The sequence below is a fragment of the Neovison vison genome, chromosome 5, assembly GCF_020171115.1.
Source record: "Neovison vison isolate M4711 chromosome 5, ASM_NN_V1, whole genome shotgun sequence".
Lineage (NCBI taxonomy): Eukaryota > Metazoa > Chordata > Mammalia > Carnivora > Mustelidae > Neogale > Neogale vison.
In genome coordinates, this window is record NC_058095.1 from 121,458,840 (window position 1) to 121,473,566 (window position 14,727).

Consider the following 14,727-nt stretch of genomic DNA (forward strand, 5'->3'; position numbering starts at 1 on the left):
GCCATGATATTTGCCTAGATTTTCTCTTTACACAGCACTGAAGCAGTGCCCTCATTGGCTCAGGAGAAGGACAAATATAACAGAACACATATGTTTGTGAATGAAATTTTAAACTCAAATCGAGAAGCTTTAGGTTTGCCTGAGTGGGCTTTGTGAGAGAAAGAGGTTTAGTTTGAAAATTTGGCTTTGTATATTAGAATCCAAAGCCCTGAAGTGTTAAAACAAATGATAGATTTGGAGGAATGATTGGCCAGTTATTTCCTGTGTCAAGGAGGGAAACAGGTTCATTCTTCACAGAGAAGAGGATAATAGACTTGGCTGCTGGTGGTGCCCTCTGAAAGGAATGTAGTTTTCTCCATCTCTCTTGGCCAAGTTCTGAAGGAGGGATGAATGGGGACAATAGCAGTCCAGTTGAGATTGGCAGCAGGCTGGGGGAGGACCAACGGAGAGGACACCTATGCTTCATTTCCCTAGATAAAGCCCAGGGACACTGCGGGACTTCTAAAGAAACTCTGTGTTTCATGCATGTATTAGTTTCCTCTTGCTGCTACAAGAAATTACCACAAACTTAGTGGCTTGAAACAATACATATTTATTATCTCCTAAGTCTAGTGGTCAAAATTTTTAAATTAGTCTCAATGGCCTAAAATCAAGGCAGCTGAGAGACTGGCTGCCTTCCTTCTGAAGGCTATAGGGAATCTGTCCTCATCTCTTCTGACTTCCAGAGGTTGCCCACATTCCTTGACTCGTGATTTCTTCCTCCATCTCTAAAGCCAGCAGCATAACATCTTCACTCTAGTCTCTTTCTCTTTCTCTCTGGTTCCATCATTTCTCCTTTTCCGCTTCTGACCCTTCCAATTTCCTCTTAGAAAGGCCTCATGATTTACTGGGCCCACCAAGAGAACCCACTATAATCTCTCCTTACCAAGATCTTTAATTAATCACATCAGCAAAGTGCCTTTTACCATGTAAGGTAACATATTTACAAGTTCTGGGAGAAGAATGTAAATATTTGGGGGTTTATTTTCAGCCTACCACAACATGGTACCCTAGTAGTAGAATAGCAGTGACTGTCAGGAGGTGGCCCCATAGGCAACGTCTTTTGGCACGTGAAGAGCAGTTGAGAGGACGCAGATGGGGTCATGGACGAAATGGTTGTGTCTCCTGAAGTTCATATGTGAAATCCTAACCCCTAAATGTGATGGTTTCAGGAGAGGGGTACTTTGAGAAGTGATTAGGTCATGAGGGGGAAGCCCTCATGAATGGGATTAGTGCCCTTATGAAGGAGACTCCGAGAGCTCTCCTGCCACTTTCACTGTGTGAGGACAAAGTGAGAAGATGGTTGTTTATGAACTGGGAAATGGGATCTCCTCAGGCACTGATGCATCTGCTAGTGCCTGACCTTAGACGTCCCAGCCTCTAGAACTATGAGATATACACATCTATTTTTTCAGCTACCCAGTATATGTCATTTTAGAATAGCAGACTGAAATAAGACAGATGGGATGGTGGGAAAACTTGAAGAGACCTTGTGTTTGGAATAAGGTGGATGTAGAATGTACCATCTGACAGTCAGTTGTCAAAAAGTATTTGCAACCTTCTTAGCAGGTGTGGCAAGATTAGAGCTATCAGCCAAAAGGCAGGTAAAAGGCAACAAAGAAGAAAAGAGCATCATCAAGGGTCCAACCTTGTCTTTGCTGCCTTCAGTGATTCATAGCTCTTGCCCATGATGTGAAACATTGCCCCAAGTGAAGAGAAGGAAAAGAGAGAGAGAACAAAAGTCCTAAAGTGATGTAACTGTGTAAAACCAAGAAAACACAGGAGTGACTGATTCTGCCATGGAATTGGACAAGTTGACTTGTAGACCCCCCCCTTTTTTAAAATTAAATTTATTTATTTGACAGAGGGATTACAAATAGGCAGAGAGGCAGGCAGAGAGAGAGGGGAAAGCAGGCTCCCTGATGAGCAGAGAACCCTCTGCAGGGCTCGATCCCAGGACCCTGAGATCATGACCTGAGCCAAAGGCAGAGGCTTAACCCACAGAGCCATCCGGGTGCCCCGGATCTTGTTCTTTCGGATCTGTATAAAAACTCATACTGAGCCATGAGTTCTGGGTTGCAAAAGAGGAGACTTGTAGACCTTAAGAATAAATTAAGTAGAGTTTCAGAAAGATACAGGTCTTTTTCACCATACTATTACAATATTATTCACTCTTTTCCCTATGCTTTATTTTTCACTCCCGTGACTTACTTATTTTATAACTGGAGGCTTCTACCTCTTAGTCCCCTTCACCTATGTCATCTACCCCCCAGAAGCCCTCCAGTTTGGCAACCACCACTTTGTTCTCTGTATTTATGATTATGTTTCTGTTTTGTTTGTTTAAAAATGTACAGTTTTGGACATCTTTAGTAAATACTTTGAAGTTCATAACTAAAACATTTATTTATTAGAAACATGTCTATAACACATTTTATATGAAAAAAGCACACTACAGACATGATATATATTATCCTATTTTAAGTGTTACATTTTCATTTACATGTGTTTATGCATGAAAAATAGGTCTTAAAGGTTATACTCCCAATTAGACATGGTTCTTTCTGGGTGATTCAATAATGAGTTATTTTATTATACTCTTTTCTTTATATCTGTCCAATTTTAGAACCATGCAATTGTTTATATAATGAGTGTCTATTATTTGAATAATAAAAGCAACAAAGCCATTTCCATTTTCAAAAACTGGTAAAAGATACCGTTATTTATTTTAGATAGTGAGAAGGTATGGAAAAAACACTGAGTTTGCCACCAGCAGAATGAGATTAAGTGTTAGTTTTCCAGTTTACTAGTCATGTGACCTTGGGCAAGCCACCTACAATTTCTGGTCCTCACCTGTAAACTGAGGATAATAATGCTCACTGTATCACCTCCCAGTGGTATCCTGTGGCAGGCATGGGGCTTGACATTTAATGTGTTATCCAATCAGCAAAACAACTCTTGATGTGGCTATTATTATCCCCATTATGCAAAATGAATGTAAACCTTAGCTGCTCCTGCAATATAATCAAGAAAAAATGCTTGCAGTGCTCAGCATAGACATAGATGCCACATATAAGCTCTTTAAACCATATAGAGATAGATTAGATTCCATGAATATCAGGCTCCCCTAAGATATTTAGTAATTTGAAGAGAAGTTTTTGAGTTCTCTGCCTGAAGATAGCCTCTCTAAAGCCAAACATTTCAGTCATATCCCTTCCTACCTACTGTCAGGCCTCTTGATTAAAGCTTTGCTTCTGAGAACAGATGGTTGAATCAAAGTATCAGTTATAACCTTTGTGTTTGCTAAATTCAAGGTGTATATTTGTATACACATGAACATATATATGTTTTCTATATATGTTTGCACACATAGTACCATTTTAAGTGCTTAATTATCATTAATTACCTAGTACTCTCATTTAGATAAGTTATAATTTATGGAAACAGATGAAGAAATGAGGATCAGGAACATGGGCCAAGTACAATGCCACATAAAGAAAAAAATGTCTAGAGTAATTCTACATAACCTAAGTGGAAAAATTAATACTAATTCATACTTCCTTATCTGAAACCTTTGAGACTAGAAGAGTTTTAGGGTTCAGAAGCTTTTGAGTTTCAGGAAGGTAATTAAATGCCTTACGTCATGTGTGGAGATAGAACGTCCCCAATGATGTGTGTCCTGTAATCAAGCACATTGTTATTTAGGCTCATAAAGAAATGAATATTCATACTAAGTAGGATAAATAATCTTTAAACAATCTTATATCAGTTTGAGTTTTGCTGCCAAATGAGTTTGCACCAAACTTTGGAAGAACTTTTCAGTTCAATTAAACTCTGTAATGAGACAGGAGGTGCTTCCGTTTTCTTCAAGTTGTTTTCAGGTTTTCATTTGCTCTTCATTTTCCTGCTCTTGCTGACGTGGCGGGATGGTTCTCACAGTTGTAGAAAGAGATAATGTGAAGGCGCAGTGTTGACTCTTATCAGGAAGCATCATTACCAATGGCAATAAAAAAGTTGTCTTTAGGGAAGCAAGTTTTTCTTTTGCCTCACTGATATGTACTTCCCCAGATGAATAAAACATATCCATGTGACTGGATGTAAAGAGGTGATAAACAGTTTCCTATGTAAAAGCTTTCAGAAGCCTTTAGTTTGTATGAAAGCCTAACTCCTGACCTCTGCTCTCTGGACTCTTGCTAATGGTACCGCTTATTACTGTTTGAAGTTGTGATGACCTCGTTGGAATTATTTGTAGTGTTGATACCCTTGGTCAGACTGTAGAGACTTCCATAATTTGATGATTATGGGAGTAAGGTGAGTAAAGGGGACATTTGCCCTGGACTTTGGGAGGATATTTCCATTAGTAATAGGTCAAAATAAATAGTGACTTAAGGTTGGAGAAAACTTTCCAAGCAGTGACTCACAGATTTTTCTCCTTCAAAAGGAAGCAGATGCCTGAGTGCTGATGTCAACATATAGGATATAATAATGGATAGGCTACCCGTGAAGGATATAATAAGGAGAAAGGGTATAAAAACGGGGTTAAAAATCCTCCTCCCCAAATCTTTCAGCTAGTCTCCCAAGCTAGATCCAATTATGATTGCAGAGAATATTGAGGATTGAGGCACTTACCAAACTATATGGAAGGAGCCTTACAACTGCGCGTTAATGAAAAAAAGTCAATCTGGCCAGTTCATGGTGAACTCAGACACTCTTGTGTTTCTTTGTCTTACTCATGGTTTTACATACTCATATTATTTCAGGATTTGTTTTCTCTCTCTTTACTCCTTCCCTTCACTTGGAGTCATTTTTCAGTTCATGGGCAAGGGTTATAAATAATCTAGGCAGCAGAGAAGACAGAGTTGTGTCTTTGATGATGCTCCTTCTGTCCTATGCTGCTTTCTATCTCTCCTTTGGCCAATGGCCTCTATTCTTGCCATATGCCAAGAGGGCTGGAGCAAACGTGTGGTGGACTCTCTCAACAACCTTGAAAGGAAAGAATTATCCTCTTTAAGAAAGAGGAAACTGAGACCCAGAGAGATTAGGTACCTTGTACAAGGATCATGTAGACATCAAATGACAGAGCATGAAGCCTTGTCTAGTTTGAAACGTGGAATGAGAAAAACTTAGGCAAAAAAGAATTTTGTCAAATATAGTGTCTAGCAAGCTTCTAGCATAGTCATGCTTGATTAAATTGCACAAATAGAGATGTATTCTGTGGAGATGCTTCTTAAAGGAATAAAATTTATAGGAATAGTAACATTTATGATTAGGAGAAATGGACCAAAGAGGTAGGAAAAACATGGGAATGATTAAAACAAAATTTTATCCCCACCTTCCGTATAGTCAGCACGAATATTATTTTGTGTAGATGTGGAATGATGACATATAACTGTGTACATACCTATACAATGTGATAAGAGAGTCAGAGATGAAAATTTCCTAACACAGTGTGCCTGGGGGCTCAGTCAGTTAAGTGTCTGCCTTTTGCTCCAGTCAGGATCCCAAGGTCCTGGGATTGAGGCCCCCATCAGGCTTTTGCTTCTCCCTCTCCCTCTGCCTGCTGCTCCCCTGACTTGTGTGCTCTCTCTCTTTCTCAAATAAATAAATTTTTAAAAATTAACAAATACATTAGAGAAGAACATTTTATAAAAAATCTATTGCCGAATTTGTGATTTGTTTTTGGTGACAATGCAGAGATAAAAAGCAAAATACCAAAAAACATCTACACTAGCTAGTTTAAATTACTTTCTTAAAGCAGACTCTAAGAGTGATTTGTTCCTAATCTGTGCTACCAAAAATGCACCCTCTGCCTGTGAGAGTTTTACTTTTTCTGTATTTAAATTCACACACCCACATTCCCTCTCATACACATACACACACACACACATATACACACACACCCTACATATGAAGTATATGTGTAATAAGACTTTTCCAGATCTAATCATTGATAATATATTTCCAGTGGGAGGTGTCCTAGGCACATGTGATAGGCCTATAGGGAATGCTATAATAGCTTAAAATCCCCTAATTAGACTTTATGCCAACTGGTCTCATAAATCAAATGTTTGACAGACACCTTAGAGGACTCATCAAGTCCTCTTCATTAGCATGGTAAACAAAATTAAATTTTTAATGTACATATTGATTAAATTGTTTATCTCTCATTTTGACATCTTCCTGGGGTACAAAAGTCAGAGGACATTGAATCTGATGTTGAACTGAGTGTGTAAGCATGTACTCAATGAGTCAAACCCACACATGGAACTATCAGCAAGAACTCAGAGGAAGATCTGATAGATCTGATATGTCTGATATATATGCCTAGCTTGGTGTAGTAAAAACAAATAAACATTCAAGAAAATAAATTTTTAAAAATTAGTCTGGGCATCAAGGAATATAAAAATGTCAATTAGATTTGTGACCTCCTGTTTCCTCCCTTAAATATGAAATAATTTTGTATGTCAACAGGATAAACTGTGAGAAAATTATTGTAAACAGAATTTTTTAAAATCTGACTGATCCTCTTTATGACTAAAACACATTAGTATTTCTGGATAATGAAAAATTACTAGAATAAAATATAATGGTAGGAGAGTCACTTTTATAAAAAGCTCATTAAAGTTGACAAGAAAAACACTGAGACCCCAGTATGAAAATAAGCAAAGGACACGAACAAACAATACATGCCAACAGAGATAATTAGCAAGCACACATATGGGAAAATGCTTAGCCTTGTTAGTTATCAAAAAAAAAAAAAAGCTAAAATAACACTGTGTTAATACCATATCATTTAGATGTGTAAAGGAAATTATATTCTGGTGAATCCTACCAAATGTTTAAAAAGAATAAACATCAATCTTTCATAAACTCTTCTAAAAAATAGAAGAGGCAGGAAGGCTTCCTAACTCCCTCTATGTGCTTCCATTATCCTGATACTAAAACCACATAAAAACATCACAATAAAACTACAGACCAACATCGCTTATGAATATAAATGCAAAAGTCCTCAACAAGATCCTAGCAAACCAAATCCTGCAACATGTAGGAAAGATTATATGCCATGATCAAATAGGTTTTATTCCAGGAATGGATGAGTCATTCAACACATAAAAATCAATCTATATAACAAACTACATTAATAGAATGAAGGGGGAAAAACACACATAATATTCTCAACAGACACAGAAAAAGCATTTGACAAAACCCAATACGCTTTCATGAGTAAAACGGTCAATAACCTAAAAATAGAAAGCAACTCCCTCAACTTGATAAAGACCATCCATAAAAACCTATGGTAACATAATACTCAATGGTGAAAAACTAGATGCTTTCCCCTAAGATCAGGAACAAGACAAGAATGTTTGCTCTTACCACCTCCATTTGATATTGTACTAGAGGTTTGAAAAAGTAAGCAAGGAAATGAAAAAAAAAAAAAAAGAAGTAGAAAGGAAGAATTAAAATTATATGTATTGCACAGGAAATCATCTTATATATAGGGAATCTAAAGGAATTCACAAAAAACCAATCAAAACTTATAAGTTTAGCAAGGCTGTAGGATATAAGGTCAATATCCAAAAATCAATTGTATTTCTATAATTTCTACAGACTATCAATGAACAATCTTTAAATGAAATTAGCAAAGCAATCGCATTTGTGATAGCATCAAAAGGAATAAAGTACTTGGGAATAAATTTAACATAATGTGTCTAAGACTTATACACAGAAACCCAGAAAACAATGTTGAAAAAAATGGAAAGATATTTCATGTTCATGTACTGGAAGATTTAATGTTGTCAACATGGCAACACACCCCAAATTAATCTGCAGATTTAATATAATACCTATCAAAACCTCAGCTGCTCTTTTTGGGGTAGATAGTGATAATCTTATAAAATTCATATGGAAATCTAGGAAATCTAGAATAGCCAAAACAATCTTGGTAAAGAATAAAGTTGCAGGTTACACTCTTCTCAATTTCAAAATTCATTACAAAGACTCAGTAATCAAAACAGTGTGTACCTGGCATAGGATAGAAATATAGATCAATAGAATTCAATTAAGAATCCAAAAATAAACTCTTGCACTTAAGCCTAACTGATTTTCAATAAGAATACTAGAACAACTGAATATCCACATAAAAGAATAAAGTTGGACACTGCTTCCCCCCAAAAATTAACTCAGAATGGTTCATACATTTAAATATAAGAGCTAAGACTATAAAACTCTTAGAAGAAAACATAGGCATAAATCTTTATGACCTGGGATCAGGGAATGGATCCTTAGATAATATAGCAAGAGCAAAAGTGACATAAAAATAAAATAAATAAACTGGTCTCCATCCAAATTAAAAACGTGTGCTTCAAAGGACACTATTAAGAAAGTGAAAAATAACCCAAGGAATGGACAAAACCAGTTACAAACCATATGTGAACTCTTACAACACAACAACAACAAAAAAAGACAAATAACCCAATCAAAAATGACAAGGATTTGAATAGGTGTTTCTTCGCAGAAAATTGGTAAGTGGCTAAGAAACACATGAAAAAAATAGTCAATATCTTTAGTCATTCAGCAAATTCAAATTAAACCACAATAAGATACCACTTCATATGCATTAGGATGGCTACAATAAAAAAAGATTGATAATAATGGGCATCAGTCAAGATGTGGAGAAACTGGAATTCTGAGACATTGCCTGTGGGAATATAAAACAATACAGATGGTCTCCAAAACAGTTTACCAGTTCCTCATCAAGTAAAATATAGAATTACCACAATGTAGCAATTATACTCCTAGTTATGTATCCAAGAGAATTTGAGATATAGTCACACAAAAATTTGTACACAAGTCCTCATAGTACCAATATTTATTATAGTCCCAGAGTGGCAACAAGTCAGTTGTCCATCAACAGATGAATTAATAAAAATGAGCATTATATCATACAATGGCATATTATGCACCCATGAAAAGGAACGAAATACTGATTCATGCTGCAACATGGAAGAACCTAAAAAATAGGTTCAGTGAAAGAAACCAGACACAAAAGATCACATGCTGTAGGGTTCTGGTTATAGAAAATGTCCAGAATAGGCAAATCCATAAAAGCATAAAGTAGACCAGTGGTTGCCAAGGGCTGAGAGGAGGGAAAAATGGGGAGTGACTGCTAATAGGTGTGGGTTGTACATGAATATCTCCATAGAGCTGTTATTTAAAAAAAAAAGAAATGATTTAATGTTGGCAAGACTGACGAAACTGGTCTTATACAACATGAACAATATATAATAGATATTATACATTACTAACACCGGAGGAATTAGTACAATCCTTTTCTAAAACAAATTTGTCTATATTTTCAAGAACTGCATAAGTCTTCTCCCACAATAATCCTGTACCTAGAAAATTAGGCTATACTCAGTGTCAAAACAGTAAAAAAGTTGCATGCTCGAAGATACTCTTTCCAAAAAAAGTGAAAACACATCAAACATTTTACAAAATGAGAATAGGGAGTTGAATAATAGTATGAAATATTTTTCCAAAATTCTATGATGACTTGTTAAGGAAAAATGTTATAGATATGAATGATTAGACATTTAAATTATTTATACATGTAGGAAAACGTGGACGAAGAAAAGGGACACAGTAAAAAAAAAAAAAAAGTGATTTGTTAGCATGCTGTAATCACTGGGATCCCATTCCTGTGTTTCTCCTATTAGTTTTGTGAGGAATATGAATCCACCACGATGTTCTTTGATGCTATGTTGTTGTTATATGTAAAACAATTTTTAGGGGCGCCTGGGTGGCTCAGTTGGTTAAGTGACTCTTGATTTGGGCTCAGGTCATGATCTCAGGGTTGTAAGAGAAGGCTCTACACTGGGCATGGAGCGTGCTTAAGATTCTCTCCTCTCTCTCTCTGTCCCTCTCTCCGTCCCTCTCTCCCTCTCTAAAAAAAATAGTTGGCTCAGTTGGTTAAAGAGCTGCCTTCGGCTCAGGTCATGATGCCAGCATCCTGGGATCAAGTCCCACATCGGGCTCCTTGCTCAGCAGGGAGCCTGCTCTCCCTCTGCCTCTGCCTGCCACTCTGTCTGCCTGTGCGCTCGCTCTCTCTCTCTCTCTCTCTCTCTGTCAAATAAATAAATAAAATCTTTTTAAAAAATAAAATAAAAAAATAAAATAAAATAAAATGAAGTAAAATCCATTTTAAATATTTGAAGGAGGACTGAAGGAGGATTTCTGACTGTTCTTTTGGCTATGTCTTGCATATCCAGAAAGATGTATGGGTGATCCGGATGTTTAGATGATTCTGGCCAGGAGAAAACATGAGGTGAGAAAACACGAGGTGATCATAGCGACACTGGAGAACCAAACCGAGGGCCGCAAGGAAGATGGGGAACCCACCTTCTCTGCATAGCAGCCTGGCTGGGGTCTCCCTGGAGGAGCAGTCACGCTGGGAGTGAGCCAGGAACAAAGGTTAGGACTACAGACTATGCAGCCTGAAAAGGAAATTTGTAATTACAGGAATGATTAGCTAAAGAGCGCACTTTATATGTATTGGAGACTGAAGCATGTCACTAGTTCTTTAAAAAACTTTTCTAAAAAATAGAGGTATACTTTTATAATTTTAAAAAATTAAAGCATGCTATGTATACATTTATACATAGTAAATGTATACTTGTATATACAAATGAGTGTAGTATACATTATATATAAATATTTTCACAATTTTTTAAAAAAATATTTATTTATTTAATTGACAGACAGAGATCACAAGGAGGCAGAGAGGCAGGCAGAGAGGAGGAAGCAGGCTCCCTGCTGAAGCAGAGAGCCCAATGTGGGGCTTGATCCCAGGACCTCGGGATCGTGACCTGAGCCAAAGGCAGAGGCTTTAACCCACTGAGCCACGCAGGTGCCCCCATTATATATAAATATTTTAAGTGTGTGTTCATATATCAATCTATACATTCATATATAGTGAAGTACACAAATCCTAAGTCTGTAAGTGGGTGAGTATTTATATAAGTATACATTACTTTGTCACCACCCAGATCAAGACAGCTCTCCTGGGAGCCATGTCCACAGCCACCACTATCTGACCTGTATCACCATAGATTAGGTTTGTTATTCGTACTTGATAAGCATGGAATTATTCAGCATGTATTCTTTCATGTCCCCCCTCTCTTGCTCGCCATTATATCTGGGAGATTCATCCATGATGTGCATGTAACAAGGATTCTGTCTTTTTCATTGCTTTGTAGAATTGTCACTGGACTTAAAATTTCTGTAATCTGCCTCCTGCAGAACATAGAAAGGCTAGCGAATATCCTTTTATTTATATTTCCCTCTGATGTTAAACAAATGCACGATTAAAGAAACTATCTTAAGAGGAGAAAGTTGAGGGGCACCTGGGTGGCTCAATGGGTTAAGCCTCTGCCTTTGGCTCAGGTTGTGATCTCAGGATCCTGGGATCAAGCCCTGCATTGGGCTCTCTGCTCAGCAGGGAGCCTGCTTCCCTCTCTCTCTGCCTGCCTCTCTGCCTACTTGTGATCTCTCTCTTTCTGTCAAATAAATAAAAATCTTAAAAAAAAAAAAAAAAGAGGAGAAAGTTGAAATAATAATAATTTAAAAATTCCCTTAAATGCAGTTCGTCCCGATAGGAGGTCAGATGAGTCAGCTGGAGACCTGGTACTTCTGAATAAATAAAATTGACAGATATTTTGGGAAATCTGTAGCCGTGTGTGGTGATCCTGTGCAGAGAGTAGGCGGAGCCCGCCAAAATGGTACACAAGGGAAATTTGCAAGTCCGGAAGTGTTTGCAGGAAACACAGGGTGATCACACATGCCTTTGGGTATGAGGCCCATGCAGCCTGATTCCAACAGTCTTGTTCTGCCCTATCATAAAGCCATCTTCTTGTTTCAGGCATAAAATCAGATTAGGTTTTGTGGGAGTGACCTCAGGCTTATAAACCTTGGGCTTCTAGACAATAGCAGACAGGCTTTGGTCAGGAAAGGAGAAGAAATTCCTGAGTTGCTAACATTGAGACCATTCATAGCTTGTTCCAGGACGACACCCAAAGTTAGATTATGTTAAATAATAATGGTCATGGTAGTAATAATTTTAGTAGTATAAGTGTTCTTATTGAATGAGGAGATTGGGGCAGGTGTTTACTATGTGCACAGCTGGTGACCTTCTCAGTAGTTTCTCTCCCCCTTGGCACTGCCTTTTCCTTCTCAGAGCCTGGTGTATTGAATCCTATTTCCTAGAAAGGTAAGGTAATTACTAACTTGTGAATCTATAGAAAGTGGCAGGTAAGTTGGCTGGCTGCATGCCAATCCAGCTTTCTATTGACAGGGGAAAAAATTCTCTGTTTTTCATAACTAAACATATTAAAATGTATAGAACACATTTTAAACAGTTAAATAGTTTCACTTTCTCCATAATGAAGGTAAAACAAAATTATGTTCTAGCATAAGTTTGCGCTGTAACGAAGATCTGTGTGACCTTGGGGAAATTACTTCTTGGAATCTGAGTTTCCTCAACTGTAAAACTATGAGCTTAAATTAAGAGATCTTTAAAGTGCATTTTTAAATGCTAATATCATATATTTCGAATTCAAGTCATGAGAGAATCTTAAAAAAAAAAAAAGTTCCCCTTTGATGTTAGGCTTAGCCTGACATTAGTATTGACCCCAAGAACCAAACATTTGATTCAGAATGCCTTAGAATTATATTCTGCTTAAGTCTGGGTGCTACAGTTGGAGATCACAAAACATCAGATCGGAGTTGCAGGTGAGCATCAGGAGGCAAAGTTACAATTGCTTCTTTTTTTTTTTTTTTAAAGATTTTATTTATTTATTTGACAGACAGGGATCACAAGTAGGCAGAGACACAGGCAGAGAGGAGGAAGCAGGCCCCCCGCCGAGCAGAGAGCCCAATGTGGGGCTCGATCCCAGGACCCTGAGATCATGACCTGAGCCGAAGGCAGAGGATTAACCCACTGAGCCACCCAGGCGCCCCACAATTGCTTCTTGAAAAACAGGGATGAAACCTTGATCAAAGAGTGGCCTTTTTGGTTTAGATAGAGAAAGTACCAAATGTCAGATAACATTAGATTAATTTGAGATCCTGAGAACATATAGGTCAGGCTAACAAACTTATCTTTATTTGAGCTCTTAGCAACCTGCGTGCCAGGTGTTTATTACTCTTGGACAAGCACCTTCTGTTTATCTGGAAAGAGGGCATTGAGACATGAGTCTCCATTACACAGGTGTGACATTAAGTGTTAGGATGTTGGCATGCCAAAGCCATGTTGTAAGGCACCACGCTTTATGAGGAAGAAATGTCCATGATTAGTAATTTCTTAGACAACTCATAGGTTAGATTTGTGCTTCAATTATCCCCGATTATAAGATGATCGCCAGAGGAAATATGTGGTCATCCTCCATTATGCTTACTCAGGCAAATTATGCCTGAAGACCATCCCTCCTTTTTGGTGCCCAATATACTATAACACCCACTGTCAAGTGCTGATGCAAGGCATGGGAATTCCATTTTTCTTTTCTTTTACAGAAAACACAAAGATCCTCCCATGCAGTCTTCCAGGCTATTGTCATACAGCATGATTTATGTATTTCTTGTATGTTTCTTTCCTTTTAAATCTGGAAGTATATTCTTTTGTTTTATTGGGCTATTTATTCTCTTGACATCCTTGGATGTGAGTTAATGGAACCATGATAAAAGGATAGAAAAGTAGAACAAACAAGTCTGATGGTATAGATTCAGGACTGCCTGACAGATTAGGGATGGCAAGGATAGGAACAAAAGATAAAATCATCTGATTCATGTGCACTGGGATGGCCCAAATAAGCCAGTGCTTGAAGGTTTTGCTATGCTTTGACTCCGAAAAGTAAATGCAGGAAAAACTAGGTTATGATCACAAGGACTGAGAAAAGATGTTTGTTTTCCTTGAAAACATCAATTTTGAGAATGAAAATGTAAGTGTTTAGTCAAAGAGCTTAACACAATGCCTTGCACTAAATGACCATTTAATAGATACCTGTTAAATAAAGCCAAGGAAAGAAGTTGGTGGATGTGAGGATGAGGGGATAGAGTGGGCAAACATCTATTATTTTGTCTACCCAGAAGATCACCCACCCCCTTTCTGGCCATGGCCCATCCATGGGCCTGAGATTGGAAGCTCCCACTGTCCTACAGATTCTACTGGTCATGATCCAATCTGAAATAATCCCAGTGCCTTCCCTCAACTGTAATTGGTCCAGAAAAGCACATTTAATACAAGCTGAACCAACTGGGCGTGGTGGTGGGGACCTCTGCTAGGATTTTCTGCCAAAGTAGAACCATGGAAAATCATGATGAAGCTGGAATAACAGAAGCATGAAAGCTGCTAGTGGTTACTATTACATACCCAGGAGGAAAGAAGTCTGATATGGTGAAGGAAATCCATAGATAAAGACAAGAAAGGGAGAAGAGTTCTGACCACATTTGTCTCTGGCTCCAGCTATCCCCAAGGCCCAGTTTTTTCCCTCTCCTTTGTGAGATTTGATCACTTGAGCCAACACTGCCCCTTGACCTAAGCTCAAAGATTCCAGACTAGTACAAGGAATAACTAGAATAGCAGTAGAACTGGGCTGATTTGGGAATAATTTAGACTCTAAACCATGGAAGGTCTAGGAT